Here is a 19,279-nt window from a genome sequence, read left to right on the forward strand (position 1 = left end):
ATTTCTGAAAGTAGTGATTATGTGGGTTTCATTTGTTGTCTGCTAAGAACCAAATGGTTGTATGAAATGAAAATAAAAGTGTGTGTATGCCTGTGTATGTACATATGCATAGCAAAGCAGACCAGACTATTTCCTTACATTTATATCCTTACAGATTACATGAACTGGAATATATTTCTGGTTTCAAATGTTATTTCTGAGTTTGCCAGCTGTAGAGAACAGCAAACTTTCCCACTTTTTTTTGAGGAAGATAACCCATTTGATGTCTCCAAACTACACTCTTTACTTGGTTATAATTGGGATTAATTCACTTGTAAAGCAATGCATATCAAAGAAATGAGAGGTCTCTCTGCCCAACATGATGTGAGATTGAAAAGGTGACAGATTTTACTTTGCTAACCTTGTTTATATTTCAAATCATGGGACTGATCTGCTCTGGCAAGAGAAGAAAATAATATTCCAAATCCCTGCTTGTTTCATTTCTCACTCTTCACCCAGAAAACGGTTGCAAAGACACATAACAAAACACAATCCTTGGAGGTTTCTGAATGAGAGCAATAAATGCAGCAACTTAATACAGCAAATTTAAGCATTCTTACCCAGAGAGCAATGGCTAATTGTACCTGATAGCTAAGAAAATATTTTAGTCTTTGAACAGCTTGAATGTCACATCTGCTTGCAATATTTTGCGCCCATTAGCCCGTGGGTAACCCACAGTGCCCCATATGGTGCTCACAGTACCCCCTTCTACCCCTTGCAGCCCATTTCTCTGGAACCTTTTCTCAGTGACTCTCTGTGTTCAGTGTTTGTAAGTGGGCAGTTCTGCATGTGGAATTATCAAGAACCTTTATTAATATCTTGCATATTTCACCTTTAAATTCCCCTAAACATGATTATGAGATCCCTCTGAAAACATTAAATTAGGGTTGGTTTTAGGCTGTGGGCCAGATGATAACCAAATCAGAATACCTTGAAACTCTTGCTTTCAGTATAGGAATTTTATGTTCTGCAGTATGTTTTCCTTGTCCTAATTAACCACTCCTTAATCCCCAGAGGTACAGCATTCCTTAGCATCAGCTGTCAGAAGGCCCTACTACATGAAACAGTGCCAGATGCTTATTCCCAGTATTACACTTCCAACAGATGGCAAATGTCACAGATATAAATACACATCCAGATACAGATATATCAGCAAGTGCAGGCATTTGTATTCAAGCATATATATCCCCATGCAATGTGTACATGTTGCACTCTTTATCTGCATGGTTTATGACGTACAGGTTTCCTAGCTTGGCGACAAATGAACATTTATATTTTTCATTAAACACTAGTGGAAGAAAGGGAGAGAGAGAGCAGAAACCTCTTCTTTATAAGAAGCAGATTATTTGATAAGCTGCATCTCATCCCAGCTGGGAGACATCTGCGCTTCAAATAAAGTTAATTGGTGCTGAAAGGGTTCATTCATTTCCTATGACCACAGTGAAGTCTCAGCTCCTCTGTTAGGGCATTTATTCAGCTGATGCTCCCACCACATGATGCAGATAAGTCTCCTGTCAATGAGGATTTGTGTTCTGCCACGGGGAGTTACTGTTCTGCATTCACTGAGGACGTTGTGCTTTAGCTAGCTACCTTGCTTCTTGGGATAGGGCAGCATCACATGTTATACTCAGTCACATGAGGCACCCAGACACAAGGCTAGGGAAAGAGAAACACTGGTGGGAAAGAGAAACACTGAAAATCAATGGCCTGTACAAGAAGAAAATAACTTTTAAATCCACAAATCTTAGTTTGCAAACAGGAGAGGAAAATGCTCCATTGATTACCTGTACATTTACAGAGGTGGGCATCAACTTTTAGCAAAAGTTGGCCCATAATATTTTTCATGCAACGAGAAATTGAATGGATAGCTTAGATGACATGTTTTAAGTTCCTTCTGTGGGACTAGTCTATTTTAAAAGTATCAATACTCCTATCCTCTTCTCTTCAATGAAGAATGCAGACTAGTTTAATGCTGGGCTGTTAAACACCACCTATACAATTTATGTGTCAAATCACAAGACAGGTGTCTGAACAGGAAGAAAAGACTGTTGTTTCAGGGAAGCTGTTCCTCTTTGACAGTGCTGTTTGTTCACAGGCATGACATGCACGATCTGAGAAGGCACAGGCATCATGAAATGCCATCTTTATTCCCTGAGTCTTGATGAGACTTAAAGTAAAATCCAAAGAGTGGATGTGTTAATCTTCCTTCTTTTGAACATGAGTCAGAAAAGGGAAAATTCAAGTAATTAGGCTCATAAAAGTGATGTGCCATAGACAGAAAAATGGTGCTCATCAGACGGATGAGATCCAAGTGTTGCTGCAGCAGGGAGTTGCATGCTATCACTCATGGAACAGTCATGCACAAAGACTGCTGAAGCAGAATCCAAAGAGGATCACTGCACAGGTCACAGCTGAGACATGAGGCATGGAGATGTAGGACCAGGGTAGATCCAGCTATTCCATGCCTAATAAATCATTCTATCCTAGTATCCTGTGATATGACACCAGTTATTTCAGAGAAAGTACCGTTAGGAAAACTTCAGAGAACTCTGTCCCAAAGCCTGATGGGCTGCACATCCTTATCCCCTTTTCCATAAAGAAGCAAAGAATTCCTTCCAAAATTCACAGCCTGAAAAATAAAGCACAGCAGAATTAAAACTAGGACAAAAAAGAAAAAAGCTGTGGAATAATTTTCCAGATGAAAAGAAAAAAAGAGGAATACTTCCTCTTCTTTTAGAGTTCCTGCCTTTGAGTCTCTCAAGCTTGACTTTAAAACAAGATAGTTCTTATCCTCTGCAACTGGGTTGCCTGAGGGACTTGGAAATGGACAGGCGAGTATTTGCAGAGATGATGAGAATATTACTCTTTTACAAGTAGGATACAGTGCACCTTCTGTGTGCTTCACTGTCACTAAATGCAGACCAAAGTTCTTGGCAACAGAAACAGCAACAACATTAAAACACGTAGCAACTTCATAAAATATGAAACTTTGGGCCATAATGCAAAAAAACTGAAAAACAAACAAACAAACAAAACTCCAGCACCTCAAACAGTGACTTCCTTACCTAGATTTGAGAAAAAAAGACCAGATATTTGTTCTTGTTTTCAAATATACCTCTGAATGTGCATATAATAAAAAACCTCTGTAGAAAAAAAGATTCATTTTTTAAGAGATCATTGCACGCTACCAGGTTGTGTAATAATATCTGGAAATCAGATATGAAACACTCAATATTGCACCAATTTGATCCTAAGAAACTGGTGTTCCTGAATTTTGGGGCAGTAGGAGATGATGTCCTTTTTTTTTTTTTTTCTTGTTTAATAGAAGGCCATAAATTATTGCTTTCTACTGAAGAAACGCCAGCAGGATTGTGGACCTTTAAAATCAGGTTGTGAGGCCAATTCCAAGCTCAGCAGGTGCATGAAAATGCAAACAGGCCTGAGGCCATTAGTACAAATGCTTTTAACAGCTGCCAGAGAGCCTCAGCTTGCTGTATGGTTGGGCTGCTACACAAGCACATCCAAAATGACTGCACAGACCCAAATGATTGAAATGTAGCTGCCTGTGAAACTCTGAGTGTTGACTAATGGGCAGCACTGGTTAGAAGTCATGAATGCAGATGAGAGCAATACATGTTTGGCAGCAACTTCTGGGCTGCAGTTTTCTGTACCTGCTGGGTGCCCAAATCAGAGCATCACTGCTGGTCTGGGCCACCAGAATCTGGGAGATGAAGCCACCCAGGTTGTATTTCCCCTACAAAGACCACTGAGCACATCCGAATAAGATTCAGGAACATTTCCCTCCCTTGGGGAATTTTGGTTACAGAACCCTGCAGAAAGTCAGTCCAGAAGGGGAACCCCACTTCTGCTATTTAGATCAGCCTGTAAGAATTTGAGTTTATTTGAAGTGGAAGGAACTTACATCTCTAGCTTGGCCTTCGAGGACTCATCACCTTCTCTCCTAGCCCTCCAGCCCCCTTTCCCATCCCCCAATGAGATTTCATTCCTTCTCAGTTTCCTTTCTTTACTGATTTATCATTTGATTTCATCCAAGAGGCTGTTTTTCATCTGCTGTACACACCAGCCCAGTCAGTGCCATGAAGTAGCTGCACACGACAGGAGAATGAACATGGCTGATGTGATTTCTGGCCATGCTACATTCTCAGTTACTCTGCTGCAACTTTGCTGCTGACTGCACTGACTTGCAATTACAACTGTAATTGTAATTGATGATTACAATTACAGTTGTTTGAATTATTCACTGTAACAAGCCAACCAAATGTACTGAGATTCTTCATCAGCCACAAACCGAGGACTCAAATTTCTGGAGATGTGCTATCATCTTTTAGTGTTCTCTCAATGGGTTCATGAACTCAGATCAATACTGGGGACCTTGCTATATTTTCACTCCTAAGTAATAATTTGGGGGTGGCCATTTCAGTGAGATTTCTCCAGAAGAAATCATAGAGCAAACAATTGACCATAAATACAGACTAAACAGAGCCCCTAAGTTTATCATGATTCCAGCAGGATGCAAAGCATAGACATTTAAGAATATCAAACTGGTGAGCCAGTCTTCAAAGAGCTAAAATATATTACTATGTCAGATATTTTAGATTTGCTATTAATGTCACCATGTTTAAATTGCATCTGGCATTAATATGGATGATACCAGGTGAGCAGCTTCGGAATTAATCTCCTGGACAGGTGACCTGGATTTCATTTTAGTGAAGAGAGGATCTCCTACCCTTCAAGTGCCTTATCCTCTCCTGAATATTTTTTGAGTGTCTGCTCTATATGTTTAGTAAGCTAATTGCTGTCAATATTTATTTTATGTAGTTATATAACTTCATTCCCATAAATGTAGAATGCAGTGAGGCATGTTCCCATTACCCATATTATTTGTGGTATATATAGATGGGCAACGCTGTTGTTCAGAATGAAATCCCATACAGATACCATATGTTTTTCAAAATCCACCAAAATAAATATCCAGTCATTCAAGAATTTATACCCTTAAATTTAAACCAGAGTGGGAAAAGAAGAGCTAAATATGAAATAACTATTGACAGAAATATACACATATGCTTTCTCCTCAAAACTTCAACCCCAAATATTCTGAACAGAGGTACATCTAAATTCTTCTGTGTCAGCAGTCTTTCCCGAAAGACCAGGGGGATATTTTCCCACAGTGATAATAATTTCCCTTGGGTGTTTTGTCCCTTGTTATTTTTTACCTGATACAAAGCAGCTGATGAAGGAATGATGCTCTCTTTACTACCTCCGTTGGTGACAACCCAGACAGACTCAAAATGTGTGTGGCGTTGGTGTGGTTTGCTCACTACATGTTGTCTTCGACTCTTAAATATCTTTGTCAGTTACTTTTCATGCACATGACTGCAGGAGGAATGGTCTTTCTACCACTGCCTGTATTAGGGCACAGTACTCTCACATGAGTACAAGTATTCTCCACTCATTATTTGCTGTTTGTCTTGTCCTCTTCATCACTTGGCCATAGACAAAATTGTTCTGGTACAGCAAGGGGCTAGAAGTAATAACATTAGTTTTACCACAAATAGATGTATTGGGAATGTAACAGCTGAAATTAGCAATATAATCACAAATCCTAGAATGAAACCTCCTTTTGCAAAAATATCTGAAAATGAGACTAAGGTTTGCTATGAAAACACAACAGAAACAAAACAAAATTCATTGGATGATTTATCTAGAAAATATAACTCTAAGAGCTTTAACAGTGAGTTAAAATGGAAATTATAATGTTTCCTGAACTGTGCTGCATCTATATTCAGAGCAAGAAAATGAGCTGAGAAGCTGATGTGGAGTTATTACATGTAGTTTGCAACCCAAGACTGTACAATTTCTAAAAGGGTTGTGAAATTCCTGAAGGAGAAATGCAATTACCAGAAGTGGGATTAACTAATATTAGGTAATCAAATTTGAAAGACATTTTCTTAATGTCCTTTATGGAAGGGAAAAGGAAGGTAATGGATTCAAATGAGTTTTGAAATAAATAAATTATTTTTTAAAAGGCTGAGAGTGGATTTACGATCCAGACCTAATACTCAGTTTGCTTCTAGTATCCAGATTATAGGAGATTATCGCAGATCAAACCCCTCTAACAGAAAAGAGCCTTTTAAACCGCCTCAGCATTGCCCTTATTAGGAATGAAGGAGAGAGGCTCCTTCCGCTGGGGGGAAAGAATCCCTTGATTCATGTCTTGTCAGAAGAAAGGCGCTTGCTTCAGCACTGAACCAGGTTAGTTATGGCCCTAATTTACACAGCAGAATGTCTTCCTGGAGGAAGGGACGACACCTTTAAGTAATAATGAACAAGTGTGCATCGACAGAATAATAATCACAGATTGAAAAGGTTACAGCAGAGAAGGTGGTAAAGCTAAGTGCCTGCTTTAATTCCACTGGGTGCCATAATATCAGGACTCGGGAGCTGCACTTACAATATAAAATAACATTAGTGTGGCAATTAGGACTTAATGGTTTGTGGAGAGAAGTCTGCAAGACTTTATAAAAACATCTAAATTAGTCTGTATTCAAGTTTTACATCACTCACACTTTTTTTCTGTCTGTATTGCCCTCTCCCTCAAAGGCAGAGTTCTTTTAAAATACTGGGAAGAAATGCTAGAGGAATTGGGGACACTTCTCAGTTTGTATATATGGGTATAATCTGAATTCCAATTATTCAAATTGAATAATTTTTCATTTATTCAAATTAAAGAATCTGGCCTAGGGTGCCTGAATAAAATTGCTGACCTACAGCAAGCATTCATTTGCTCCAGTAAGCAAAGAAAAAACCAAATCAGTAGATGTAGTGACCTGGTGTCCTGGTCACTAAATTTTGACCTATCTTAGGTGCACACATCCTACAGCACTTAGAGAAATACTACTCCAATGAGACCTTTTTGAGTGAATTCATATCCCACACATTTTGTTTGGACCTTCTGCTTGTCTCAGAAGGAAGAAGTCACCCAGATTTGCTGGAGATAATCTACAATTTTTAAAATTCCGCTGAATTCTGAATTCTGTCACCATAATAGCAGGGTACCAATGACCTGCAGTGCTGGTCTTGCAGAAAACCTAGGAGAGCATGTGGAAATTTCTCCATGTATGTGGGATAAGAAGCAGGCAAAAAACAGGGCTCTGTTTTTTGAAGTCCACCACATGGCACCAGATTTTTGACTTCTATGAAAATACGTTTCTTCAGTAGTTTTCATAAATGACTTCCATGCAGCACATCAGTCAATGGCTGACTGACTGTATTAATCTCAGACACTGAAAGTACACAGAGCAATTGTCTCCGTTCCTGTCTCACCATCACACAGTTCTGAAGCTGTCTGAAAACTGAATTTACACATAGTTCTCTGATCACGGGTGGCAACAGTTGATTTCCTTAAATTTACAGTAAGAACTGACAGAAATGAAGTACGTCCTTGCCTCTTCATTGATCTCTCTTCCCTTTTCTTTCACACACATACAAATTTTCTGTTTCAATTTATTGTGTATCTTATCTCTGGTAGATGTTTATATGACTGTACATTCTCTGTCTGAAACGGAAGGCTCAGACACCACATAGGTCTGCATTGATCCAGGTACTGACAGTACAACTATTCTATTCCTTCCAGGGGAGATTTCAAACCACTACTTTCCTTTTAGGATAGGCTTTTTGTAGGTTTGCTGTGAAAGAAAAAAGTACATGCAGGGTTTTGATTGCTGTTTTTCAATAAGTCTGTGAAAATAGACAGGCAATTTGGAAAAAAAAAACCCAAAACACTCCTGAAAAATTCTTTACTGTGAAGTAAAGACACAGAAACACGTTGTCAGGAGAAGCTTGTATATATCTACATCCATGCACACATCTATCTAATAATATTGTCAGAATTCAGAGACAGACACAGAATTTTCATTTTTCTCACCAAAAAAAAAGTAAAATGGCCAAGCTTACCGAAAGGGAGGGTTCCAAATAGAGAGGCTGGATGCAAAGACACTGTACAAGCAGCTGTCTGCCTCTAGTGCTGATCATGATATTAATTCCTTACTGAAAATCAGGGACTCTACTCACTACACTTCATATCCCCCTCTTTTCAAAGGAGAAGAGCTTCAGACACTGCCCCTTTAGGTATGGTATCCTTCTTCATTTCTGTGATAACTGAACACATAAAAAGCATCAAGGATTAGGATTAGAATTTTGTTGCAAGACCTGTGTGAATCAGGGAAATGAGAATACAGCAAGATGAGGCAGGGTAAGGAAACTTATCTTCTTACAGGTGCAGGATTGGTTTACATGATCTTCCCATGTTTTTCTTCCCTTCCCCACTGTGGAGCAGAAGAGTAAAATTAAACTCAATAGCAATAAATGTATTACTTTGGTGCTGGGTTTCTAAGCTTACCCCTACCTGGTGCATTGGAATTTGAATATTTAATTACTGAGTTTATCCTTTTGTCAAATACATTTTTTAATGTAATATTCTGCTCTTCTTTCTGCCTGCTGTGTGGGGAATGTGTATATGCTCATGCCTATATACTGCCAATGTGTCCTTTTGAGCAGATACAAGCAGGAAGGATTTACGTATTAAATACCAATTTTTTTTTAATAGCTGACCTTACAGTGATTAATGACCAAAACCACAAACTACCCTGATTTCAGATTCAAATCTTATCTCTTTTGAACACAATCACTCCATAAACTTGTAGCATTAACAGACCACATGCAAAATCACATGTTAAACAAAAAAAAGCAAATAGTTTTTCATAGAAAAGAGAATCTACTTGAATTAGTGCAGACAGTGACCTTGAAATTTTTAGTATATTTTAATTTTATGAGCCATTCAAATATTGGATTGATGGAGACAGAAAAAGTATCCAGTCTGAATCCACTAATTAGGCTGATTTCTGGCTGAAAACATTTTGGTAAAAGAGTTCTATATTTCATTTAGGTAAATAATGATGTGATCTGCAACTGCTTCTGCTGGCATGAAAATTCTGAGGCCTGTCACTCTGTGTGCTTCAAGACAAAGTATGGATCCAAAGTCAGTGATTTTTATTGTGACACTGCTATATTTGGCATCTTTCGTAAAGGTCCTATACTTAAATTATTTTGACAGATTGTCAGCTTCCATTAAAAAAAAAAGTTTTTAGCCCTCCAGACTATGGAAAAAAAAACCTCTTGACTAAATTTAAAGATCAGAATGTAATTCAAATGCCATTTTTTTTTTATTTTAACACCATAATATCTTGTGATTGGATTGTGATGAGCCTTGCTCATGATTTTTTGAAAACTTAAGACCTTCCATCCTGTGTGTATGAGTGGGTCAGAAGGAAACCACATCCTTTCTCCCTTCTGACTAAAGCCTGTTGACTTTGTCCTTTACAACACCTGGCAGAGTTGACAGCCTGCTATAGGACACTTAAGCTGGAGATTCCATGAGACCCACTAGAGAAGTCAGCCCTTCTCAGGCCCTACTAGGGACACCCACTGTCAGCTACAAACCGAGGGTTTGTCCGACCCAATTCTTCAAGAGGAAAACAGCAAGGTAAGTTCTCACTGCCGAATGGAGGTGTCTCAGCTGAGCATCACACACTGCGCCTCAGCTCCCTGTGTCCCTGGGGGCTCCAGCCCGGCGCGCTAAGCCGCTAACAGGATAGCAGCCCTCCTCCACACCCTCCAGCTCACCGGATTTTGAGGGACAGAATGAGGTTTAAGGTTAACTACCTGCTTCCAGAAGATTACAAATAATTAAATAAGGCAGGCATGTGAAAAGATTCTGAGGACTCCTGCAGGGGGACCCAGCACGGGAGCCTCCTGCCCCTCTGGTGGCGCGGGTGGGTGGGGATTGCCAGGCTGGCATGGGGACAGCCGGGCTGCTGCTGCAGGTGGCCACATGCGCAGCTCCCTGAGCCATCTGCTCTGAATTAGACTGGATTAGACACACAGCACAGACAAATCCCTTCCTGCTGCTTGTGTGAGATAGATTTATCCCATGTGAAATATGGCTCCGAGGAAGGGGCTACCTTTCTCACTTGCTAAGGAAAGGCAGTGAACAAGGAGAGAGTCTACAGCCAGATAAAACAAGCAACACTCCTAAATGAGAAATGACACTTTGGCAGGCAGTCTTTTCTTTTTTTTTTTTTTTTTGATAGCCCCAGCACAAAGTGAAAAAAAAAAAAAAATTAGGACAGGTACCAAAAACTTCATGCAGGATTCTCTGAAGGCAAGAAAAGGCACAGGCAGGCAAAGAAGTCAGTACAAATAGCACTGGATTCATAATTGTTTCACAGAGATGGAAAGTACATAAGAGGAATGGACAAATCTGAGGCAAAATGTCCTTAGGCACCATTTACATCACAGCTCCAAAGACAAAATCCATTTCATTCTTGACTTTCCTAGGTGGTTGTCTTGCCACGGGAGCAACAAAACAAACAAAAAAGAGCTACAGAGCAAGTCTGTCACTAGTATTTCAAGAGCCTGTACTTTTTATCCAGTTCTTATTATTTTGCTTAATTCTGCACGCATACTGCTCCCTGAGAGGCTGTCCTGAACCCAATGGTCATGACCCAGCATGGCTCTGTAGCCCTGTGGGTTTGTGAGGCACTAATTGTGCTTACTTTTACTTTTTCCACCTATATAATGGCCTTTGGCAGAGCTAATATTTGCTTCTTTCTTTTCCAAACAGCTGCTGGTTCTGCCTTACAAATACACACTTTTCCTTGTGAATGAAGCACATTGGAAAACATAAGGGAACAATGGAACCAAGATGCCAGTCTCTAGCTTCAAGAAGCTAAATAAGAAACAGTTCCAAATGAAGTCAAGCCCTGTACCTGCCTCCCTAAACCAAATACAGGGTAGGGTGCACTTTTCCATGTTACTTGCACCCACAGTTCAACTCTTTTAAAATGAAAGCTCTCCTTGCCTTTATAATGCTTGGGAGCAAAGAAGGGGGAGCAGTGAACCCAGAGCAATGCAAGAGACTGAAGCAAGGTTGGAATAAAAGCAAATAAAAAGGAAGAGAAACACTGTAGTAATGGCAGAGACTACAGGTTCTGAATATGTCATAAGAAGAAGGAAAAATGCCTTCTCTTTCCAGATGCTGTGCAAAAATAGACCTTCGTCAGAGAGTTTAACACTGTTATATCAGGAAACTGGAAGGATTTACACAGTATCAAACAAATTTTGAGATATAATACTGAACTCTTTCACAATAGGAAAAATTAGAATCAATTAAAACCAATGGAATTATCCCAGACCTATATATGTTACATTGTCTAGGACAGAAAGAGAGTATTTTTTGCCATTTCTAGTCAGAAATTACTGATTAATAAAATAAAAAATATATATGTGAGTAGGCTATTCCTCATGAGGCATATTTTTTTGCATAATATTTCAGGAAAATACTGCAAAACTGTCCTGAAAGGACATTTCAGCTCCTTTTCAGAAATAAAAAGCATAATTTTCCATTAAAACAGGTGTTTTCTTCCATTATGAAATGAAAAAATACAACTCAACAATGCAAAATAAATTGAAGAATGGTTTTCTTTTTCTTCCAGTTGGAAATGAATGCTATTTTCAGTATTAAATTTTCATAGAACAAGAAATCTATTTCCTATGAAGTACTAATAAAGACAAGTATATGACTAATCAATCTTATTTGTTTCAATGCCATCATCTTTGACATAAAGAAATGCTGTACTTCCAAAAGCTCTAATTTTTTATGCCCCTTAAGACTATATCAGCTGCATGACAGTTTTGGCAGTGTGCTGTGCTATGTGGTTTGATTATGCTGCAAAACTTAATAGAAATTTCATCTTTAGCATATGTTTTCGTTGGTCCATACATTGATTAAACAGCTCTGTACATAATTATATAATTAATTAATAATATAATTAAACTAGTTACAAGTTGTGTCAGCAAATCCTTTAAGTATCATATTCAGATTTTATAGTTCTTTTGATAGGCACAGTCTTCTATCTTACTTCTGAATGGGACTCAGTAGTGGTACAACACAGGTTTCCCTTCACATTACTGGAACACAACTTAGTTAACTGTATTACTTGATGAAGTTCGGAGAAAATGCTGTTGCCAAATTCCAGAAAAAATCTTGGAATAATCCCGAAAAGATGACCAAAATATTCCTGGATTCTGTTCACACTTGACCACTTTACTTCTAAACCAATCTACAAATTTTTTCAGAAAATTTCCCATATTTTAGGGAAGAAGTGAACAATTTGCCTGTTGTGATCCTTTCATTTCCAAATGACCCCAAGATCATATGTTAAGTGGCACAAGTAAGGTCAAATGAGATGGCTTACAGAATACAGCAGACATCACACAGGATTAGAGAAATGTCAGCCTGGCTTGCTGTATCGTCTCTGACAATTTTAGCAGCAGGCTCACAGGTGCTCTGTGACTGTAAGCTAAATATAACCCCCTTCTTTGGTCTGACAATAAATTCTATCCCACAGGACTTACGAGCCTGGCTGAGGTCTCCATGTACTGGCTTCTTGTGACAAAGTTTTGTCAGGGGGAGACTTCATGGGCAGCTTCTGTGAGAAGATCCCAGAGGATTTTCCCAGCTCTGACAGAGCCAAGCCAGCCAGCTCCAAGATGGAATCACCACTGGCCAAGACCAGGCCCATTAGCGTCAGCAGTAGCATCTCTGGGATAACAGATTTTAGAGGGCAGGTAAAAACTGGGCAATTGCAGCCAGATCCTGTGGGGAGCCCACACTGGAGCAGGTTCCTGGCAGGACCCATGGAAGAGGAGCCCACACTGGAGCAGGTTTGCTGACAGAACTTGTGACCCCATAAGGGACCCACACTCAAGATGCTTGTTCCCAAAGACTGAACCCTGTGGAAGGGACCCATTCTGAGGCAGTTCATGAAGAACTGTAGCCTGTGGGAAGGACTGAGGTTTGGAAAAGTTTGTGGAGCACTGTTTCCAATGGGTGGTATCACACAGGAAGAGTGTGAGGAGTCCTCTCCCTGAGGAAGAAGGAGCATCAGAGAAAATGTGTGATGAACTGACTGCAGCCCCCATTCCCTGTTCCCCTGGGCAGCTGCAGGAGGAGGAGGTAGAGAAAATCGTGAGTAAAATTAAGACCTGGAAGAAGAGAGGAGTGGGAGGAAGGTGTTTTAAGATTCAGTTTTATTTTTCATTACCCTTCTCTGATTTGGTTGGTAATAAATTTCCCCCTACTCATATCTCCTTTGCCTGTGACAGTAACTGCTTAGTGGTCTCTCTCCCTGCCCTTTTTTCAACCACAAACCTAAAATTTGTATTTTCTCTCCTCTGCCCAGCTGAGGAGGGGAGTGATAGAGCAGCTTTAGTGGGCATGTGGCATCCAGCCAGGGTGACCCCTTCACAGACCAGTGAACAGCTCACTGAAGTTTATTTACATTAAAAACAAGTACACACATGTAGGTCTTTCTGGTGGATTCACAGAAGAAAATTAAGTGGGAGATCAGTTTGTCTCTTCCATTTAGCTCTGTTTATCACTGATATTGGAAGTTTCTGTGGTCTGCTGCTAATTCTTTTAACTGGCATTTCATAATTACATGGTCATACATCTGTTATTTAAGATAGATGATTGTCTTCAATGGCTCTTAAAAAATTAAGACACACCCTTCTGGAGGTATTACTTATTTAGTAATCTCATGATATCTCAGTAATATTTTTGATTCACTCCCCCTGTGTGTCCCCCTGATCCCACTGCTCCTGCCAATGCTATGTGGCAAAACGGTACCGTTGTCACTTCCAATTACGCTGGCAGGAGCTGAGCCAAGGGCTGTGGGCCTAATGAGGTGTACCCAACCAGGAGCAAAATGCAGCTCCACTTCTATTCCCTGGGTGACAACTATTTTGTGAGAGCAATCCATACCTGGTTACCTTCAGAAGTGGAAATAAACATGCGTGCATAATTACAGTGTGATCTCCTGCCCTGCCAGGGCGGGGAGGGAATGGGGCAGCCACGAGAAGCATGGGACGATCCACAGGCCGAGCCATTGAACACGTTCTGCTGCTGTGATAGCAGCATCTGTCTTGGCTAGTTAATACTCTCGTTGGTAGCAAACAAGAAGGGGCATTAGGCTTGTTTCTGCAGGTGTGAAAAGCAATCAAAACCTCCCACTGACTTGAGGGAGAGAGCACAAGCAGGCGCTTTGCAAGGACACAGTGCTGCTGAGTGCTCTTTAGATAAGGCTACAGCAAGAGCTCTGCAAGGAAAACAGACAATAAAGAGAAGCAGAGCACTTAGGCTGGGATTAATTTTACCTACTTTAGCCATCTAAAACTTTAGTACCTTACATAGATTATTCATTTAAACTCTCTCTGCAGAGGAGGGATGCACTTCAAGAGACTGATTAATCCTTTCTGCTCCATCAGCAGTATATAGGGGTGTCTTTTACAGAATTAGGGTGATGTAGTCTTCCATAAACAGATCACATAAACTCTCTGGATGGCCACGAGCAACAAAGATAGTTAAATCCTTTGGAGATGACCTGCAATCTGACTTTAGTTAACAAGCAGAATATTATGCTTTCCATTGCCTTTAACTGGATAGATATTAGTCTATAGTAGCCAAGGAATAAATTCATACTCTCAGAGGACCTGGTAGGACTATTTTATGCAAAAAAATTTGTTTAAATCTGAGAAACTATGGAAATGCATGGGGGCAAGCAAGCAACGATGAGAGTAAAAAATATCTTCCTGTTTTGTCTCTGCATTTCAGGTTTGATCTTTCCTGACAATCTACCTATTGGCACTTGATGCTGTGACAGTACAGGTTTGCCAATCCTTCTCTCAAGCTAAAATTCTCTCTTTGTAGGGAGAAAACAACAGGAATGAATGGCACCGAATCCACATAAGATACAGAGAAATTTTTGGGTGCCTATTATATCTTGTGAGATAAAAACTCTGATCAAGCCTAGAAGAATTTGACAAGGATATGTTTGACAGGTTCCAAGTAAGCCAACCTTAAATCACACTTACCATGCTAACTTTTACTGAGTAGCACTGAATTTGAATAAGTGGTGCATGAAGGGCATTGTGACAGGCTTAATGCACAAAGTTTTATTAGTGGGGTCTGGAGGTGAAGATATATATATACCAACCTCCAAGTTACTAAAGGTGTTAAAAACAATGGGAATAGAAAGACACAAGCAGGGGTAAAAGCCAAAGAAGGCTTCTCCCTGTCACCAGCTGGGAGTCATTGCCAGGCAAGCATTCCCCTCTGCGGTCTCCCTCATAACAGCAGGTTATGTAATAGTGATGGCAGCCATCCTCATCCTCATGCTCATCCTCATCCCCCCGCACTTCATACCTACATCACAACCTCTGCCAGGTCTTATGGGCTGTTCCCATTTGTGCTGCTCTTCATGCTGACTCTGGCACACTTAGCTGGCCACAGGCACTGCACACAGACTGGCACAAAGCTTTGGTGCAGGTGTTTCACTGGATAATCCTGACCAGGCTTGTAGGTGACCACTGCCTGCTTTGCTGTGCTCTAAGCTTTGTGCTTCTGTCATAAAAACTAAAATTCATAAGATGAGCTGTAGCAAAGGTGTAGGAAGAAATTCTTCATGCCAATGGCAGCTGGATCCTGTAAGAACTGTCTATATGGGCTGGAAGGTACAAGAACATGAGGGCAACCCTGTGTGTCCAACAGAATGAAGCAAGTGACAAACTGCCCTCACAGCTCAAAGCCCTGCCACAGGAGCCCCGGTGAACAGTTACAGTAAACTTTGAGCAAAGGCAGCAAACAGAAAGTGTTCAGCTTCACAGTGATTGCAGCACCTAAGGCACTGTGCAAGAGGAGAATGTCTTTTGGCTGTAGAATTCTTTATTTCAGAATTCCTCTTCCTTAAAGCAAAAATCCCCATCCCACTGTAGCAAACACATTGTGTTACACAATTCTGAAAAATGCTGTAGTGTGGCTTAAAAAAGTCTCAGAACAACAAATGTTTATATTTTATATTAAATTGACAAAAATGTCATATTTTATTTCCCTTAATATCAAATTTTAAGTCTATTTTTACAATGCTTCCAATTTGTTGAAAGTAAAAGTAAACCTGGAAAAATATTTGCCACTTTCACTTCAGGCCTTAAAAATCAAATCATTGCCCTGGAATCAGCTTTAATGAAATAACTCTTTTATAATGTGAAAATATTAAAGTATCTCTTTGAACCATATTCTACACAGCCTTTTTTCTTTCTCAGTGGTATGTTTTTCACTTCATGCTTCGCTTTAACCACCTGCATTAAACTTGCACCTTCACATGTAAACATCCTGGATTTTACTGCGATATTCTTTTTCTTCTGATAATGTCCTCTTTCTTTCATTCCCTATCTTCTTGTCAAGTTCTCTTTTCCTTCTTTGATGCACTCTCACTCTCTTCTTTTCTTTTGCAATATGTCCAAGGAAAAACCTGGAATAAAAATTTCAAAACAGGCTGTGTTATGGATATAGGGATCTTTCAAGGCTTTTTAATTTCCATGAGAAATCAGAGCAGGTTGTATAATCCCTTTGAGGACTATGCTCCCCAGTGTAATCCTTTGGCCAACAAGAATAAAGTTCTTCCTTCTCACTCAGTAGAGAGCCAAGGACTCCAGATCCATTGTCTTCCTTTAGAAAATACATGGCAAACGTGGGCTCCTCTTCCCTTAAACATTGCAGATTTTCTCCCTAGAATGTCCTAGATAATGGAGAGAGAGGTGGTCGTTGGTTAGTAGGTAAGAAAATAGTAACTGAATCAAATTATTCCAACCTTGAATTGATAATTGAGTTCTTGGACACTTCACATAATGAGAAATTCCACTTTGGTGAGGAAGCCGAAAGTCAGTGGCATGGGTTGGTGCCCTGATATTTGCACAGGTTGCATGACATGTATGCTTTGTCAGTCAAATTCTCTTCACTGAGAGTCAAAACCTGACCCCTCACTCAGACCCAAGATGACACATTTCTGGAACATCCTTCCTTCCATGTTTCTTCACAAATATTCTCGCCTTTCAACCATGTATTTCTAACTTCTTATGCTGGGCCCTGAGTGTGAGGAGAAGACCTTTACTGTGTTTCTACTCCTACAAAAAACACTCAGTCATCATCAGTCAACTTAACTGGCCATTATCCACTGTGAAGACACAGTGCAAATAAAACCTGCCTCTGCTTCTTTACAAGAAAGAATGCTTCCTTCTCAGTCATATGTTAATAAGGAAAAAAAAGGAAAAAAAAAGAGAGAGAGGGACATGGCAATTTCCAATTAGCAGCCTCTGTATTCCTCTGCACTCAGTGTTTAAAATAAGTTGAGATTGTAGACTGTGCACACAGTGGTAATATTCCCATGCTGACTTGGCAAAGTACAACTGTGTCCTTTATGAAGCAATCATGCTTGCCTGGAGCAAGAGGCAAAGTAAAACTATGGAGAAACCATCAAGAATCAAGAGAGCAGGCGAGTGCCAAGTGCCTGCAAGTATACAAGTACCAAACTAAGCAGAATTTACCTCTCCACCCACAGTATGGCAACAGAGAAGCCCTGCTCATCTGTAGTAGGGCTTAATACAGATGGCATGTAATGCACCTATGTACTGCCAGCTTAAAACAGTAACCTTACTGTTTTAAGCTGGCAGTACATAGGTGTATTACATGCCAGAAAATGCAGTGCAAAACGGTGCCTCTTAGAGGATGTTTGGCATGCTGCAGGGTCTGGTATCATGATTTAGGTCATGGCCATGATGAGGGCTCAGTATCAGTTTCTGTGATGAGTCTCTGCCCCATGGCAGTAGCTTGCTCAGTCTTTCTCCTCACGCACAGGTATTCTAGGTGAACAGACTTCATCCCAGGGATCATCACCAGCTATGCTGGCTCACTTACTTCTGTAAGGCAAAACCGTGAATATCAGCCAAGGCCAGACACAGAAACAGTCACTGTGACTAGAAGAGGTTAGAAATTAGTGCCTGGAAATTCATGTGACAGCTGCAAGAGACAATGGGGAGAAGGAAAGGTGCTGATATGCAGAAAAGATGTCTCCAGGTGATCTGGTCCAGCCAAAAGGGCGGATGTGCTCTTGCCTTCAAGTTCACCCCTGAGAAGCCAAAGGATCTCATGAGCCTTTTGCTCAGCCACTGTCACTGTGCTGCATATGCATGTAATCCTTCTGCTGGAGATGCCAGCATTCCAAATGTATCATTCCAATGCATCATTCCAAATGGCTACTGCAGGAAATATTTCTGCCTGTTTATGCTTGCAAATTTTCCTGTTCTACTGCGTGTTCAGACAGGCTCACAAAAGCAGCTGTAAATGAATTAGCAGGCAAATTGTTCTGCACACTGGAAGATCAGAAAGAAAATGCAAAAAGAATGATACACATAAATGCTGTGTTTGCTGTAAACAAAGAATTGTGTTTTTCTTTTCATATCCATATTCATAATGACTCTAATAGGGCAAGGCAAAAAAAAAAAAGAAAAAAAGAAAAACAAAAAGAGGAGACAAGGAAACAATTCTCTTATGAAAAGAGATAGCACATACCTCTCCTCTGGACCATCCTACATCTCAAAATCAACATAAAATGACACCTCTTCCAATTGATAGAAAGTTCCTTGAAATGAAAAAGAGACTACAGAAAAGTAGTGCAGACTATAGAAAGTGTTCATGTGAACGACATCTCAACAACACGAGATTCATTTGCATTGAAACAGTTGAGGAACTATTGGTATTCATAAAACATTCACATACCAGACCCTTTATGCTCAGGAAATTTAAAGGAAACTAGAAAACACTCACAGGAACAAGAACATCAAAAACTGAAGGATTCTTTCACTACAAATAATGATTATGGTAGTATAAAGCTTTTCAATTTTAAGTGTTCTAACTGAGAAATTTTATAAAGCTTTTGAAATATTAATAAATGTTTAATTTTCCAATATATATGTGAAATAGTTAAATACTGGTTACCTTTCAGGTAGAGGAAACAAGTGTAGTTGATTCGCTGAGTCCTGCTAAGATTGAAAGCTTCTCAGACCATAATTTATTTACAAAGTAACCCTTTGGTTCTATCCTTTCATCAGCCCCCTTAAACTTTGAAGATAAGAAGAAATACTAGAAAACAGGAGAACACATGGTTATTCCTTCATTCTTTCAAAACAGAAAAACAAAACAAAACAGCATAAATTCCATCAGATTTCATTAAAAATCAATTATTTTAATGGTCCGGTGTTCATT

Source organism: Ammospiza nelsoni, chromosome 3 (assembly GCF_027579445.1).
Source record: "Ammospiza nelsoni isolate bAmmNel1 chromosome 3, bAmmNel1.pri, whole genome shotgun sequence".
NCBI lineage: Eukaryota > Metazoa > Chordata > Aves > Passeriformes > Passerellidae > Ammospiza > Ammospiza nelsoni.